Source organism: Pleurodeles waltl, chromosome 2_1 (genome assembly GCF_031143425.1).
Source record: "Pleurodeles waltl isolate 20211129_DDA chromosome 2_1, aPleWal1.hap1.20221129, whole genome shotgun sequence".
Lineage (NCBI taxonomy): Eukaryota > Metazoa > Chordata > Amphibia > Caudata > Salamandridae > Pleurodeles > Pleurodeles waltl.
The window spans coordinates 170,568,303-170,586,482 of NC_090438.1; positions in this window are offsets into that span (position 1 = coordinate 170,568,303).

An 18,180-nucleotide genomic window follows, 5' to 3' on the forward strand; every position below is an offset into this window, starting at 1 on the left:
TGAGAGAAGAAGGGTCAATGCCTTTTTACTTACATGGGGAACACATCTTACAGAGGTCTACCCAAGTGTTCTGGAAAGAAGTTATTTATTCTGATTAAAGCAGAATATTGACTTGAGTGGCTAATCCTCAGTGGGTATAAGTAGTCATGATGAGCACAATTCTGCTTTATTGTTTGAGTGATCAGTCATTCAGGTTACATGCAGCTAATGGTCTGGTTGTCTTGGATTGCTACTAGACGTTTAAGGGTATGCCAGATTATGCTTCATTCTCTGATGTCTTGCACATCATGTTCCCCTCGGATGTCAAATATTGTCATTTTCTTTCCTCGTTCCATAGGACTTCTCTTCTGCAGGATTCCTCCACTCTGCTCATGCTGCTATGCAGTTTAACACATGTTTCTAAGACTGACAATCCCAGAAGAATGGGGTTGCACCTCTTGTATATGGTACAATTTTCTTTACTTTTATTATACATATTTTAAACTGTCTGGCCTCTCTGTTTTACATTCCAGCCTAGGCAACTAAAAAATGTAAGAATCAACCGCTAAAGACTGTTTGACAAGGCTAACTGGACTTAAATAGGTTTGAAAAGATTAAGGAGATCTTCCTTCCATGACAAACGTGAGGTGCTAATAGAGTTCCTGAATGCTGTGTGGCTGTCTCTTCTATCTTCCTGAATTCACCCTACCCCTCCATTCATCTTCAATCCCTTTACACCAACAAACTCACACTTGGTCAGATGAATGTGGTGTAAGCGATGCTAAACAATTACGGAGGAGTTTACAAATCAATTTTAAACTTGGGCATACCATCTCCCTCACAGTGACAATATAGGGACAGGAAATAAATTATAAAAAGATTAGGTCTCGAGTGGGACTTGAACATGTTAATTAAATTTCCTGTAGTAAATGACTCTACACACTGTGTTGATTTGTGCTGGTCTCTGTATAGACTTTTCTATGCTCTCTGTCCTTAGTTTTATTTTACAGAGTGAGAATAATTTTCTGGTTCACATGCTCCATAATGCATACAAACGATAATGAGGGGGGGGGGAGCTTTCAAAAAGTCTCACCACTGGCAATTATTCAGGGTAGCATTCCAACCCATACTTTTTTATACACTGGGCCACTCTAGAAAAAAGGCCATCCTTATGCAAATCACAAAGTGAGGTCCCCTCCAGAAGAAGCCTTAGGAACCCCCTGACTGTTTTCAGGGCTACATTACAAGCACAAAATGTGATGGGGGAATGCTTGCAAAAAGTCTAACCACTTGAAATCAATTATGTACAATTTCAACCCAGAATCCTCTATCTACTTTGCCACTTTAGATAAAGGCCCAATGTATGCAAATCTGTACTGAGCCTGTTCCTCCTGAGAACAGTCCATCATGAACTGTAAAGTCAAAGCCCCTCCAGAAGAGAGGACAAGCAATCTCAGACTGGTTTCAGCCAAATAGGCCTCATCAGTAAGGTATAGCTTGCATCCTTTGGCGGAGTGGGCAAGAGTCCCACAACTAGGCTTACCTTTGGCCACTGAGGGCATTCCATAATATAAACTAAAGCAGATGAGTGGACTAATAGTTAAAAGAGTAGTGTTCCAACCCATCATGTGACACCCATTGTGGTACTCTAGACAATGGCCTGCCTTATGCAAATCAGTATTGACCCTGCTCCTCATTGGAAAAGCAAAGTCCTTCCTGAACATCCAGGTGAGAACTGCTCAAGAAGGGACCACAGCAGCCCACACCAGTTTTGGCCTACGTATCCCTTTTCAATGAGGTACAGCATGGTTCCATTGGCACAGTAAGCAAGAGAGCCATGTCTGGGCATGCCCTTGGCCACTCATGGCATTAAATAATACACACAAAAAGCGATGGAAGGAATGCTTGCAAAAAGTCTAGCCACTGGCATTTGCGCAGGTAACATTTCAATCCATCATTTTTCGCATACTGTGCCTTCACCTTTTCAAATCAGTACTGATTCTGCTCCTTATGGGAACAGTCCATCATAAACTGCCATGTGAGGTTCCCTTCAGATGAGACCATAAGCAACTGAAGATCGGCTTCAGCCTACTTAGGCCTCGTCAGTGAGTTATAGCTTGAATTCTATGGTGCAGTGAGTAAGAAACCTATGTCTGGAACTATCCTTCACCACTTAGGATGTTACAAAATACTTGCAAAAGATGAGAGTTTTCTTCTTGGAAGGACTGGCACTGATGCCAGCAAAGGGTACATAACCTGGCTGAACCTCTTAGGGATCAGTACTCACTCCAGCAGACAGAGGCCAACAGCATGGCTGAGGTAGTTCTAGTTATGTCCTGGCAGGTGCAGGAAAAACTGGTCCGCTTGGCAGTTGCAGAGATGTCTCTGAAGCTTGGTGTGTCCTTGTAGCTCACCAAGGAAGCCAGATAGCTGACCCTTAGAGTAGCTCTGGGAGCAAGGCGGACAAGTCTAGTCTTTCTTCAGAAGACAATAAGGCCAAACTTCAATTAGCAGGGCAGTCCTTCTGAATCTTCCACAGGCCCAGTAGTGTTCTGTTGAGTGGCTCTAAAGATTTATTTATACCTGATGCCAGCCTTTGTTTAAGAGGTCTTCCTCTCCTACCTCCACAACTGGTTTTGGACAGTTCTTCTCCTTCCACTGGTCAAGGCTCAAAACTGTCTGGGGTGACAAACGGTAGAACAGACTTGGGGGGTCATTCTGACCCTGGCGGTCATTGACCGCCAGGGTCAACGACCGCAGGAGCACCGCCAACAAGCTGGCGGTGCTCCCAAGGGCATTCTGACCGCGGCGGTCAGAAAGGGAAAACCGGCGGTCTCCCGCTGGTTTTCCGCTGCCCTAAGGAATCCTCCATGGCGGCGAAGCTTGCTGCTCCGCCATGGGGATTCCGACACCTCATACCACCATCCTGTTCCTGGCGGTTCGGCCGCCAGGAACAGGATGGCGGTATGGGGTGTCGTGGGGCCCCTTGGGGCCCCTGCAGTGCCCATGCCAATGGCATGGGCACTGCAGGGGCCCCCGTAAGAGGGCCCCACAAAGAATTTCAGTGTCTGCTTAGCAGACACTGAAATTCGCGACAGGTGCAACTGCACCCGTCGCACCCTTCCCACTCCGCCGGCTCCATTCGGAGCCGGCTTCCTCGTGGGAAGGGGTTTCCCGCTGGGCTGGCGGGCGGCCTTCTGGCGGTCGCCCGCCAGCCCAGCGGGAAACACAGAATCACTGCGGCGGTTTTCTGACCGCGGAGCGGTGTTCTGAAGGGGGAACTCTGGCGGGCGGCCTCCGCCGCCCGCCAGAGTTAGAATGACTCCCTTGGTGTCAGGTTCCTTTGTGTGTGTTGTAGACAAAGCTGTTTGAAATGTATTTGGGGCTGGATCCATCCTCTGCTTAGCTGTCCTGTCAGACTGGCCCATAACGTCCATACCGTTTTGGGTCACTGTTTGGAAATGAATACACAAACCACAACAGCAAAGCCATTCACAGTCATATGGCCCAGGACACTTAAAATCCAGCTTCACAATAAGGAGGATTTTAAATTACAATTAGGTTAATCTTAGAGAAGTGCAAAGCATTTGTTGTACTCACAGTATCAATAAATCGAGGCACGCACTCAAAAGAATAACTCAAGATCAATTTAGAAAAATCCCTCAGATTTCTATAAAATGTTTAAGACCAAGATCATCAGAGTTGAGTACTTTTTAAGATATGATTTTTTAAATTTTTTAATAAAGTTAGTCGTTTTGTGCGTAGTTACACTCCATGAGAAATCAATGGAGAAATACTTTGAAAATTCACAGTAAATCAGGCAGTGCATTTACCGATGCCTCCTTTTACAGACAGGTCGAGGTTATTGTTGGGTAACCTATACCAGCTGGAGAAGTTCGGGCAACTCCGTGTTCCGACGGGAGCAGCTGCAGAACATCGATGGTGCTGGTGCCAGGCCACTGTGGGGGACCACTTGGAAAAGCACTGCATAGGTGTATTTAAAGGTAAGTCCGGTGAGTCCCCTTGGGTTGTCGAAGTCTCAAGGGGTGTGGACCCTTAGGGCACAGCAGGATTCTTGGTTCAGGGCAGAGGGCGGCCGGATGCAGAGCGTATCTGTGAGCCATGAGCTGTGCGCAAAGGTACCCTTGGAAGCAAGAGGCAGGTCACTTTGAGGGTCACCTGCAGGTCAGCACTCTGGTGGTTCTTGAAGTACCTTAACAGGGGCTTCCTCCTGGTCCCTTTTCAGTCTGTAATGGACTGTCCTTCTGGGTGTCTGACATGAGATGATCAGTAACCGGGGCTATTGCACGGTCTGGAAAACTGGAGATCTCAGTACCACGAAACTTGGTACACTGACAGGTTCTGTTCTCACGTCTGATGGGTGAAGTGTGGTCTGGCTGCAGCATCCGGTTCCTTGGTCAGCAGCTGGTCAGTTAAGTGGCCTTCACTGGGTCTTTGGTCCCTTGGAGTTGTAGAGTGATGCCTTTACTCTGGAAGGGGATATTTGGTGGTTTTGAAGAGTGGAGGTCCTCTTGGGGTTTGTAGGGTCTGTCCGCCATCCATGCAACCCCTCAGCGGCAATTGTCAAGTCCTGGGTGCAGCAGGCAGGGTTTGGGGACTTTTCTTGGTGCAGCAGGACTTCAATTCTCGAGCCTTTGATCTTCTTTGTTGCTGGTCTTCTTTTGTTCTTCAAATCTGATTTCTTGGTGTAGGGATTCACAATAAATACTGTATTTAATGGGCGTTTTAGGCAGGAACCTGGTATTGACCAATGGGTCTTCTACCTCGGGGTGGCTACACCCGCTAATTGACCACTTCATATGGGAAGAGATCACTTTCCTACACCTGATTGTTTATTTGTCTTCCATGCAAGATGGAGGAAAGTGAAGTGGAGAGATCACCTCTCCTGCAACACCTTAGGGGTGGTGCAAGCCAGGACTGACCACTTTTCCTGTCCTTTGTCTGATTTCCCACCATTGCTCCTGCCAAAAGTGTGGGTCTTCAATGGGGAGAGCCATCTGTTGCTAGCAGCAGGCCTGGGGGTTGAGTTTCAAGGGCGGAAAGCCCTTTGAACCTCACCAGCAGGGCAATGCACATTCCTGAGGAAGGGGTGTTGGCACCTCCACCCAGGCAGGGCTTTGTTCTGAATCCCAGAGAGCTGGATTTCTCACCCCAGGGATTTAGACTCTTGTCTGGTGGTGGCAGGCTGGCTGTGACTAGCCAGCAACCATGCCAGGGTGGTTAGCTTTTGAAGGGGAGTACCTCTAAGGTGATCCCTGGGTACATTGTGCTGGTACCAGCTTGAATCTATCACTCTGAGTTGTTTGTTTCCAAACAACCCAGGGTTCAGAGTGGCCATCATGCAGCTGTCAAACACGTATTGACCAGTGTCCTACAAATGCAGTTAAAATGGTAACTCTGTTCACTCACTAAGTCCCAGGTTTGGCAAGGACTCAGTGGGGCATATTGCTCATGCAGCTATGCCCTCACATACAGTGTAGTGCACCCTGCCATAGGGCTGGAAGGCCTGCCAGAGGGATGCCTTACATATACTGCATGCAGTGGGTAGTGGCAGTGTGCCATGTCGAGTTTGTATTTGTCTTTGGGATTGCATCAGGGCACACAGCCTGCATGGCTCTAGATGGTGGCACAATCAGTGCTGCTGCCGTCATGGACCTACCCTTAGTCCCCCATGCCCTGGATACCTAAATACCATTTACTAGGGACTTATAATGGTAGCTAAAGGCGTCTCCAATTGTGCCAATACATAACCATAGTACTTGGGAAAGCAATCTGACCCAGGGAACCTCATTAGCAGGGGCCCTTGGCACTAACAACTTTGAGGCTACATCATTTACCAGGCAAAAGGTGGGGGCTAACTATGTCAAAAGAGGCCTTTTCTCACAATCTCTGGGAGGGAGTACTGCCTGAGACAGTGGTAGATCACACCAATAAACCAAAATTCTTTTTGAAAAACGCACCTTAGTCTCTTCATAGGGAGACACCAATGATTTCTAGTCCATTGCCCTAACCACTCATCCACACCCTTCCCGCACATAAACAGGAAATGCTACTTTTCATAGTCCATGTGTCTGTTTAGGAAAAGTAGTCACGGAAAAGTGAGTTAAAGACATACATATGTCTAGGCTTTAAGTGGGCTGGGTCCTTATTGTTCTAAGACCCCCTAATAATTAAAAATTGACAATAAAAAATGGTGTCTCTTAGACTCTCCGTTCATGTCCTTAACTTTACTGGCAAATAACACTGATTGATTTCTGAGTAATGAATGTAAAAATCCATTTCTGAAACTTAGTTTGCTCACATTTTACAAATTTTACCTAGTCTTGCATTCCCTAATGGTGTTCACTATCTTCATGATGTTGTGTTTTTATGTATTTACATACAGCACATCATACTTGTATAGTTCATAATTTGCACTAAGCCATCTCTGGGTGTTTATAATGGGCAACAACAGAGTTTTAGAATTGAGGATGATGTATGTCAGTTGGTCAAAAAGGTGTTCTAAATATTTGGTCATCCAATCCTTGGCTTCTATGCAGAGTTCACAGAGCGATGGTCGCTTATTCCAGATTCAATTGTAATTTTGCAGAAATGTTTGGGAAGGATGCACTGACCTGTCAAAATATTGACAAGGCAAAGGGAAATATAATGCAGTGTTTACAGGTTAGTAGATGTATTTTGTGTTTGGGGGATGATGAAGTGAAGCAGAAGCAAGAAAGAGCATGCAAGAGGAGTGAAAAGGGTGCAGAAGAAGAAAGCAATGAGTTGCAAGATACATAGATTGGCGAGATGTTGAGAGAGAAGTAGGGGATACATATCTATCACAGTGAACATAATATGAGTTATTAGGACAGTCTGAAGACCACTAACCCTTCCATAGGCTTCAGTAACTTTTAATTTACAGTCTCACAACTTCAGATATGAAACATTTCCGTTGTTATTTACAAGAAAATCATTATTGTTTCTCTTTTATCGTAAACAGCCCACTCCCATTACAAAGCCAATGGGCCTGACTTCCCTCTAACCTAAGTTGTAACAAGGTGCCTCCATTATACACAGACCTCATGTTTTATCATGGATCAGCACGGGTTACCAGGCTAGAGCTGCATAGAATAGAATTGCCTGTAGTCCCGTGTTGATTATCAAATAATAGCACATGAAGACTTACTATACGTTTGAAGCGCAGTGCCAAGAGTTATTGGTCACCTATCACCTGCTAGTCCTGATGAGGCCTGTTATTCACAAAGGGCAAAACACTTCAACCGACCATTCATTGGAGTAGGCAAAAAAGGATGAGTTTTGGTAATATTCTACGCTGAGAAAGTGCATACTTTGGCACAAAAAGAAGATATTTCTCTGGCTAACTCCAGATGGATTATAGACTCCTTAAAAGACAATTATGAAAACTATTTATTATTTTTTCAAATGGTGCAATTTGGAAAGGTAAGGAATGACCACAGAATGACCATCATTATGACTTCGGAAGTCTATTTCGTAGACCGCCGAAGTCACACCCGCCATATGACTGCCAGTGTTGGCGGTCTTCAGACTGCCATTTAATGGCTCTAAGAAAAGTAGCAACCAGGGCACTCCAAAAACATGAGTCCAAGAATGGAAAGCTTTGTGTGAAACGTTTTAATCCTCGGTGATCGGTAGTAAATCGTAGTTGTTAGATGTTCAAGTCCACATATAAAAAAGTAAATACGAGTTACAGAAACAGTCTGAATCCTCAGAATGAACAGGTATATAAGAGAAACAAAACAGCCAACACGTGTTTCATCCTCAACTGACTTTTTCAAGGCTGAAAACAGAAACAAAAAGGGAACTATTTACAATTAATAGCAATGTCACCTGGTAGGCACATTTGAAAAGTGCAAATATTACAGGCGTGACGTGAAAGGGTAATTTTGCTTCAGCGTGAAGGAATATTAGGGATAGAGAAAACCCTTTAGGCTCCAACGTTAACATCAAAAACATCAAAAAAAGAAAGAAAGGGATTAGGTGGTCACCGTAAGTGCACAAAAAGAGAAGGTTGATAACATGTAGTTGTAAAACTGGAGTATTCAGAGAAATCTTAAAGAGTGGGAGAACAGATGGTCAACGTCTATAAAAAGAAAAAAGAAAAAACAAAGAGTACATGGTGTAGAAATATGTGAAACAGAAACAAAGCTAGTGGGTATAGCAATTTACCTCAAGATAACTAAGAAACGAGTAGCTAATGTAGTTCTGTTAGAGATCCAAATGATAAGACTTTATCTGAGAAAAAGAGGCAGAAAACGGAAAAGAACAGTGTTACTACAAGAGTTAAGAACGATGGCATGAGTATGAAATTAAAGGATTGAAGTAATTGCAAAAAAAAGAGAGAGATGAAGGAGGAAAGGTAAAAGAGACCTACCCAAAATTTGATTAAATATTGAGAAGTCCAAAATGGTAAAAGGCGCGTTCCATCAATGTAGGGGACAGGTATTCCTTATGCGTCACGATACTGTATCCAGTGGTATATCCATAGTTAGGGACATGCAATAATTGTAAGGTCTAAGTAGACCCTGCCTGTAGAACTAGACCGGAACAGACAAGGAGAAAAAAGACGCTATGTCACGTATATACAATGAACGGTCCATGCGGTATAAATGATAATAAATGCTCCGTGTTAAAAGCATGTTTAGACAGGTATATGTAAATGGCCCTGTCCTGACTAGTAAGATCATTGTCATGAGAGAAAGGTACGCAAAACAAAATACGTGTGGGGAGAAAAGACATTTGACTCCCCCTGCTCAGCCGGCACAAAAAACGGCGTGTTTGATAAGAGCCACAAGGATATGTAAGTGAAACCAAACCCATTACGTGTTTCACAAAACTATCTAGGAATCGAACCAAAATACAGAAAGGGCAAGCCATTTTCAATTTAATCTATAATGTTTGCCCGAGGAAAATGCATAAAAAACCCCACGTTAACTAACCGGTCGGGGAAGTCAATCCCCGTATAACTAACTAACCAGGAAAATCTCCCGTAAGTTAGAACATGCGCTAATGTTTATATAGACTGAAAGAGAAAAGGCTAAGTTCTTTCTAATCTACCTCTGCTGCCCCTTATAGTTCGAGAAAAAAACCAGTGAAGACACGTGAGTAATGACAAAACCCGTATTATCAAACTGACTGGGAAGGTTACCCATTATCTAAAAACAACCGCTAATATTTAAGTAAATTAGAGAAGAGAGGCTAATGTACTTAAACCCTACCTGTGCCGCCCCGTAAACTCCGGGAGGGAAAGCGAAGGAACGTGTATTAACTCTCCCGTAGCTCCTGATAAAGCTGCTGTGTTTTAGTGGGGAGCGAAGCCATTTTAATGTCCGCGTCTATATGCGCACCCTATTAGAAATAAGAGAAGGACTAAGGGAGAGTTAATACACGTTCCTTCGCTTTCCCTCCCGAAGTTTACGGGGAGGCACAGGTAGGGTTTAAGTACATTAGCCTCTCTTCTCTAATTTATTTAAATATTAGCGGTTGTTTTTAGATAATGGGTAACCTTCCCAGTCAGTTTGATAATACGGGTTTTGTCATTACTCACGTGTCTTCACTGGTTTTTTTCTCGAACTATAAGGGGCAGCAGAGGTAGATTAGAAAGAACTTAGCCTTTTCTCTTTCAGTCTATATAAACATTAGCGCATGTTCTAACTTACGGGAGATTTTCCTGGTTAGTTAGTTATACGGGGATTGACTTCCCCGACCGGTTAGTTAACGTGGGGTTTTTTATGCATTTTCCTCGGGCAAACATTATAGATTAACTTGAAAATGGCTTGCCCTTTCTGTATTTTGGTTCGATTCCTAGATAGTTTTGTGAAACACGTAATGGGTTTGGTTTCACTTACATATCCTTGTGGCTCTTATCAAACACGCCGTTTTTTGTGCCGGCTGAGCAGGGGGAGTCAAATGTCTTTTCTCCCCACACGTATTTTGTTTTGCGTACCTTTCTCTCATGACAATGATCTTACTAGTCAGGACAGGGCCATTTACATATACCTGTCTAAACATGCTTTTAACACGGAGCATTTATTATCATTTATACCGCATGGACCGTTCATTGTATATACGTGACATAGCGTCTTTTTTCTCCCTGTCTGTTCCAGGCTAGTTCTACAGGCAGGGTCTACTTAGACCTTACAATTATTGCATGTCCCTAACTATGGATATACCACTGGATACAGTATCGTGACGCATAAGGAATACCTGTCCCCTACATTGATGGAACGCGCCTTTTACCATTTTGGACTTCTCAATATTTAATCAAATTTTTGGTAGGTCTCTTTTACCTTTCCTCCTTCATCTCTCTCTTTTTTTGCAATTACTTCAATCCTTTAATTTCATACTCATGCCATCGTTCTTAACTCTTGTAGTAACACTGTTCTTTTCCGTTTTCTGCCTCTTTTTCTCAGATAAAGTCTTATCATTTGGATCTCTAACAGAACTACATTAGCTACTCGTTTCTTAGTTATCTTGAGGTAAATTGCAATACCCACTAGCTTTGTTTCTGTTTCACATATTTCTACACCATGTACTCTTTGTTTTTTCTTTTTTCTTTTTATAGACGTTGACCATCTGTTCTCCCACTCTTTAAGATTTCTCTGAATACTCCAGTTTTACAACTACATGTTATCAACCTTCTCTTTTTGTGCACTTACGGTGACCACCTAATCCCTTTCTTTCTTTTTTTGATGTTTTTGATGTTAACGTTGGAGCCTAAAGGGTTTTCTCTATCCCTAATATTCCTTCACGCTGAAGCAAAATTACCCTTTCACGTCACGCCTGTAATATTTGCACTTTTCAAATGTGCCTACCAGGTGACATTGCTATTAATTGTAAATAGTTCCCTTTTTTTTTCTGTTTTCAGCCTTGAAAAAGTCAGTTGAGGACGAAACACGTGTTGGCTGTTTTGTTTCTCTTATATACCTGTTCATTCTGAGGATTCAGACTGTTTCTGTAACTCGTATTTACTTTTTTATATGTGGACTTGAACATCTAACAACTACGATTTACTACCGATCACCGAGGATTAAAACGTTTCACACAAAGCTTTCCATTCTTGGACTCATGTTTTTGGAGTGCCCTGGTTGCTACTTTTCTTAGATTCTGTAATGTACAGCGCATGACATAGGTGTTTTTTACATCCACCCCTGTTTGTGTGCACCCCGAAACCCGTGGTGGTTGGGTTTCTTGCACCAGGCTGGCACCCGCCACAGGATTTATTAATGACATACTACCTTTGTTGTTATTAGTTACAGATGTGCGTCGCTAGGCATCAACCACCTCTCTTTAGTATCATTGCCATTTAATGGCTGTTGGCTGCTCTCTGCCATGGTGCTGTGGGTGTATTTGTTAACCGGTTAGAGCTGGTTAGTAGAGCATTTGGGTGTTTAATATCCCTTAAACAAGATAAAACCAAGTGGTGCCAGCAGCAGTGAAACTCATGCAAAATACCTTGCCATTTAATTTTTTATTTATTAAGCACAACCTCATTTAGTTAGTGTGTGGACCTGATCTGGTACAGTTTTTTTCACTTTTCCGTTGCGGCTTCACGAGAAAACTGTGCGCATGGTATGAGACGAACTATAAGTGGTGCATTTCAGTGTTTTTTTTTCAGTTTAAAACGTTATGTTGTCACTGAAATTGTCACCTATTACATCACTATAATCTTTTTTTCATTTTCTAGAGTTTTTTTTAAATGTAAATTAATAATTTATTACCAAACATAGAGCCAACCACTCCCTCCCTGCTATGCAAGGTTGGCTGCAGGGTCTGGTCAAGGAGCAGGCAACCCTACACCATGCACAGCCTTCTGAAATACCAAAATATAAAAAGAGAGCTTACTGCCTTTATCAATGGATGAGCATTTAAATATATATATATATATATATATATATATAGCCGATCTATCATCTTTCTTCAAAAATCACCAATATTTTTAATCAAATGTATATTTTTATAATTCACTCCATGCAATGTTTATTAATATTGATTATTTTAAACATGCTTAATCAAGTTTTAATAACAAAAATGCCTGTGTTCTTTTTACATACTTTGTATGATTACATTTTGTGGGTCACGCATAGCAAAATAAATAGTCAATGACATTTAAAAAAAATAATTAGAACAATCATTTCTCAGGGTTGTATTTTTAAAATTTTTGGCCTAGAAAATGCAATCATAAAAACATCCACAAGAGAACCCTCCACTCCAGTTGAAGAGCGTAGAACTCTAGCTAGTGCTTTAAAAATATGGTAAGTTCTCCTGGGGTCATGAATTCAATGGCATGGGGAATCTTGCTCTTTTTTATTGGTGTTGGGGCAGCTACAAATCCTGCAGCCCAAAACAACATGCGAAAAGACTTAGTGGCCTCCTTCCCTATTCTAGAGGTCCCACCATGCTCAAGAAATTTAAACATTAAAGGCCTTGTGGGAGCAGTAAATAATAAATGAGGGGCTCTTGCTACTTATGTATAATTCACTTTAAAAAAAAAACACTATACTGTGGGCGTCCCAGTGCCCACTTAGGGCACCTATGTAACTATATATAATTTATTGAGGGGGTGTGTGCAGCCTTTCTCCATGAGCTAACCAGGACCCAGGGACTCCACCCACAAGGGCCACATTTTTTTAACCCCTTCTCTGCCAGGCATTTTCCCCCTCAGGTGCCAAGCCTTTTTTTGGCAATAGGGCAGTTTGCACTTAGGCCTTTGTAAATATTTGTCCACATAAGCTACTCAAGACAAATTTGCGTCCTTTGTTTCCAGCATCCTAGAGATTCTAGAGGTACCCAGAGTTTGTGCGTTCCCCTGAAGGAGACCATGAAATTAGCCAAAATACGTCGAAAATTTAGTTTTTGTCAAATAAATGGGAAAAAAGGGCTGCAGAAGAAAGCTTGTGTTTTTTTCTTTGAAAATGGCATCAACAAACGGTTTGCAGTGCTAAAATCTCCAACCTTACCAGCTTTCAGGAACAGGCAGACTTGACTCAGAAAATTACATTTTTCAACACAATTTTGGCATTTAATGGGACATACCCCATTTTTACTATTTTTGATGCTTTCAGACTCCTTCCAGTTAGTGATAGAAATGGGTGTGAAACCAATGATGGATCCCAGACTGCTAAACATTTCTGAAAAGTTGACAACATTCTGAATTTAGCAAGGGGTCAGCTGAAGTACAAAAATATTGAAATTGAGGCAAAATTGCCATTTCTCTCCACATTTTACACTGTAACTTTATCCTGTCATGTCATATTTTCAAGATCAATATACCGTTGACTCTTCTAGTTGCAGGGATATATAGGGCTTGCGTTCATCAAGAACCCTAGGTAGCCAGAGCACCTTGCAATGGGTTTTTTATTGTATACAGGGTATACAGCAATTTATTTGGTAAAATATAAAGGGTGAAAAATAGGTATCAAGGAAACCTTTGTATTTCCAAAATGGGCACTAGATAAGGTGTTGATAAGCAGTGGTAATTTGCACATCTCTGAATTCCAGGGTCCCCATACTAGCATGTGAATTACAGGGCATTTCTTAAACAGATGTCTTTTTTCCACACTGTCTTACATTTGGAAGGAAAAATGTAGAGAAATACAAGGGGCAATAACACTTGTTCTTCCATACTGTGTTTACCCAGGTCCCCCGATAAAAATGGTACCTCGCTTGTGTGGGTAGGCCTAATGCCCACGACATGAAACACAACATGTACACATCACATTTTCCTAAAGAAAACTGACCTGTTTTTTGCAAAGTGGCCAGCTGTGGGTTTTGGCCTCTAGCTCAACCGGCACCTAGTAAAACCTAGCAAACCTGGACATTTCTAAAAACTAGACACCTAGGGGAATTCAGAATGGGGTGACTTGTGGGGCTTTCACCAGGTTCTGTTACCCAGAATCATTTGCAAACCTCAAAATTTGGAAAGGAAAACACTTTTTCCTCACATTTCGGTGATTGAAAGTTCTGGAATCTAGGAGGAGCCACAAATTCCCTTCCACCCAGTGCTTCCCCAAGTCTCCTGATAAAAATTGTACCTCACTTCTGTGGGTAGGTCTAGTGCCCGCGACAGGAAATGCCCCAAAACACAACGTGGACACATCACATTTTCCTAAAGAAAACTGACCTGTTTTTTGCAAAGTGCCTAGCTGTGGATTTTGGCCTCCAGCTCAGCCGGCACCTAGGAGAACCTAGCAAACCTGGACATTTCTAAAAACTAGACACCTAGGGGAATTCGGAATGGGGTGACTTGTGGGGCTCTCACCAGGTTCTGTTACCCAGAATCCTTTGCAAACCTCAAAAGTTGGCAAAAAACACCTTTTCCTCAAATTTTGGTGATGGAAAGTTCTGGAATACAGGAGGAGCAACAAATTTCCTTCCACCCAGCGTTCCCCCAAGTCTCCTGATAAAAATGGTAATTCACTTGTGTGGGTAGGTCTAGTGCCCACAACGAGAAATGCCCCAAAACACAATGTGAACACATCACATTTTCCTAAACAAAACTGGCCTGTTTTTTCAAAGTGCCTAGATGTAAATTTTGGCCTCTAGCTCAGCCAGCACCTAGTACCTGTTTTTGCCAGTGGGGTGGGGGTAGCTGCGTTTTTGGTCCCAGGTGTGGCGGTCATCTAGGGAAACCTACCAAACCCAGACATTTTTTAAAACTAGATACCCAGGGGACTCACAGTAGTGTGGCTTGTGTGAATCCCCAAAACGTTTCTTACCCAGACTCCCCTTCAAACCTCAAATGTAGCTAAAATAAATCAAATTTTTAACACTTTCGTTGTAGAATCTCTGTTCTGGTACAAATTTTCTCCCACCCAATGTTCCCCCAGTCTGCCGATCAAAATGATAGTTCACCTGTGTGGGTGTCCTAGGTGCCTGTGACAGGAAAAGGCCAAAACCATTTAGAGATTGAGGTGATGGCACAGCGAGTTGATAAGCTACATTTTTTCTTCTATTCATCTTTAGCCTGACTTGGCTTTGGGGACCCATACAAGTGAGGTATCATTTTACTTGGGAGACTGAAGGGAACACTGGAAAATTTGTGCTGGTGCGGTGATCCTACAAAGAAAAGAAATAAAAGTGAGGAAAATATTATTTTTTAAGCAAATTTTGAGGTTTGCAGAGGAGTCTATGTAAGAAAATGTTGGGGGATCCACACAAGCCTCACATTCCTGGACTCCTACTGATGTCTAGTTTTCAAAAATGTGTGGGTCTGGTAGGTTTCCCTAGATGAAGGCCGTACCTGGGATCAAATACGCAGGTGCCCCCCCACGAAACACAGGTAGTTTTGCAAAAGATCATTTTGAAGAGTCCACGTACTTCTGTGATGTGCAAACACTAAAATTATGAAAAGAAACACACTTAGGTTATGTTAAAAAGACCCCTCACTCACCAACCAAGGTGGTGGCATGCTTCATCATCGGGGTCCCACTCGAGACACCTTGCATGTCACAGGTGTGCTGCAACGACTGATTACAGCGGAGCAGTTTTTTTAATTTTTACCACACATACTGGTTGGATTTGGCACGAGGGTGAGTGATGGTTCAGTAGATAAAAATGTATTTACAAGAGATTTCAAAAAAATGAAATGCACTGTTAATAACTGAAAGGCCAAAAAACTGAACCAATAACTCAAAGCTCGTGATTTGTAAAGCAATGTCAAGGCACCAACTTCTTTCCAGTCCTTTCACACACCTTTCATACATGACATTCACAAACCATTTACACCGCCAGCCGCGGGCCCTGCACATTACAACACTTGCATCAAAAGACAGCACCATTCAAGGGCCCACTTTCATACACCCACATGTCTGATACATCAATCACACCAGCTGATGGGAGTATGTGGACTGCCGTTTGGCTGGCACCGTCAGTCAAGTTCCCACGCCATGTACACTGCCAGCCAAGCCCCACTCCACTTACACTGCCAGCCAAGTGCCACTCCAAGCACACTGCCAGCCAAGCGCCACTCCATGCACATTGCCAGCCAAGCACCACTCTACGCATACCACCAGCCAAGCGACACTCCATGCATACTGCCATCATTTTGTTTTAAACAAAAAAGAAACCACTTACTAATTATAAATAAATACAAAACTACAAACACAAAAGCTCTAACTGAATACATGACACTGATACGTGAAACTGAACATATGAAAATATAAAATGGCAGTTTACACTCACAGTAGTCCCCAGTAATTCTTCTGTGTGTGGTGACTCCTGAATCAGGCAGCCACACACAGCCCAGGCTTTGAAGGAAAGTCCGGGCAGTACATCCGGGTCTCCCTCCGGATACCTCTTCAGGCACAGACTCTACACTTCTTAGTGGGCAAGTCTTTTTTGGGAGGAATGTAATTAGGAATGTGACAATCTTTTAATCTAGCCACATCCTCCAGCACTGCTAGCCTAGGAACTCTTGCCAGTTCCACCACAATAAGGATCTCTATCACTGACTCCTGAAATGAAACAAATTTCATCCTTGACTCAGGGGAACACTCCTTGAACACAATAAAAGCATTAAAAGTTGCCAAATGAAACAAATGGATGCCCAACTTTTTATACCACACGTAAGACTTATAAAGAACAATGAAAGGTTCCAACCTCTGATCTACACTATCTACACCATTCATGTGCTTAATGTAGTCCAAAATGCAAGCAGGTTTGCGCACTTCTGCAACCTGACCCCAAACAGTTGCAGTGGAAGTACTTTCAACATGGATGGTAGTTAGCATGTACACATCCCTCCTGTCTGCGAATTTCAGAGCTAGCAGCTCATTATTACGCAAGGCACTGCACTGTCCCCTCTCAAGTTTTTACAGACAAGCTCCCTTGGATAGCCTTTCCGGTTATAACTTAGTGTCCCCTCTGACCAATTCCTTGAACAACTGCACTCCAGTGTATAAGTTATCTACGTACAGATGGTGACCTTTCTTAAACAGTCATCCACCAAGTTCCCACACAATTTTCTCAATAACTCCAAAAGTGGGCGAACAACCAGGAGGGTCAATACTGGAATCTCTACCAGTGTATACCCAGAAATGATACACCTACCCTGCACTACTTTCAGACAGCATATACATCTTCATTCCATACCATGCCTTCTTGCTAGAAATGTACTGCCTAAAATCCTAACGCCCCTTGAACAGAACAAAAGACTCATCTACAGACATTATTTTTCTCTGGAACACATACCTCTGAAAACTGTTCTACAAAATGATCAAGGACAGGCCTAATCTTAAAAAGACAGTCACAATCAGGGTGATCCCATGGCAAGGCTAAAGCATTGTCAACAAAATGCAACATCCGAAGAAGAAGCAAATCAAAGTTGCCATCAAAGGACTAGTAGACCAAGATGAAGCCAGTGATGACTTCCTTATTAACCCCATCAAAAAAGTCAAACCCAAGAACTTTTTCATCTCTTCCAGAATTGTAGGAATCCACTGGGTAGCACTAGACTGAGGCCTAAGTCTGGCAGCGTTGTCCCTCAAATACTGCTCCACATATAAATTAGTCTGTTCAACATTCTCTTCCAAAAATACATCATCCATAAACAACTGAAAGAAATTGACAGGCAAAACATTTTCTTATTCACTGTAACCCTGGTAGACCAGGAAAGGTAGGCAACTGTGGCTGCTCCATGGTTGGGGCAACCTTCCAATGGGAAACCTTTCAGCCCAGGCTGCTGCACTATTGGCACATCAGTATCCTCCTATTAAACAGGCGCTTCATCTGCACTGAGAGTGGCTTCCTTATCAGACGATTTCCTGAGACAGAAATCTCACTGCCAGAATCTCTCACTTCCTCCTCTGCCTTAGATGCAGAATCAGTCTCATAATCATAGTCAGAAGATTACTCAAAAACCATGCCAACAACCTGCTAAGCGGTCACTCTGCGGCTGGCCATGATCCTTTCTCAGAACTGTAACTTGACAAATGTGCCAACAACAACCAACACTCTCTAAAATAACCAATGAACAAAGTGTGGCTTTATCACAGTGAGTTTGGTACTCAAAACTATACCACTCACTTGCCTGAAAAAGTTAGACTCACCAGCAACTACTCTGCACAGACAGAGCAATTACCAATGATATCCCACTAAAAAGAATAAAGAAAAGCAAATTAGACATAAGACAACACAAATATCATTGGGCACAAATCTAAG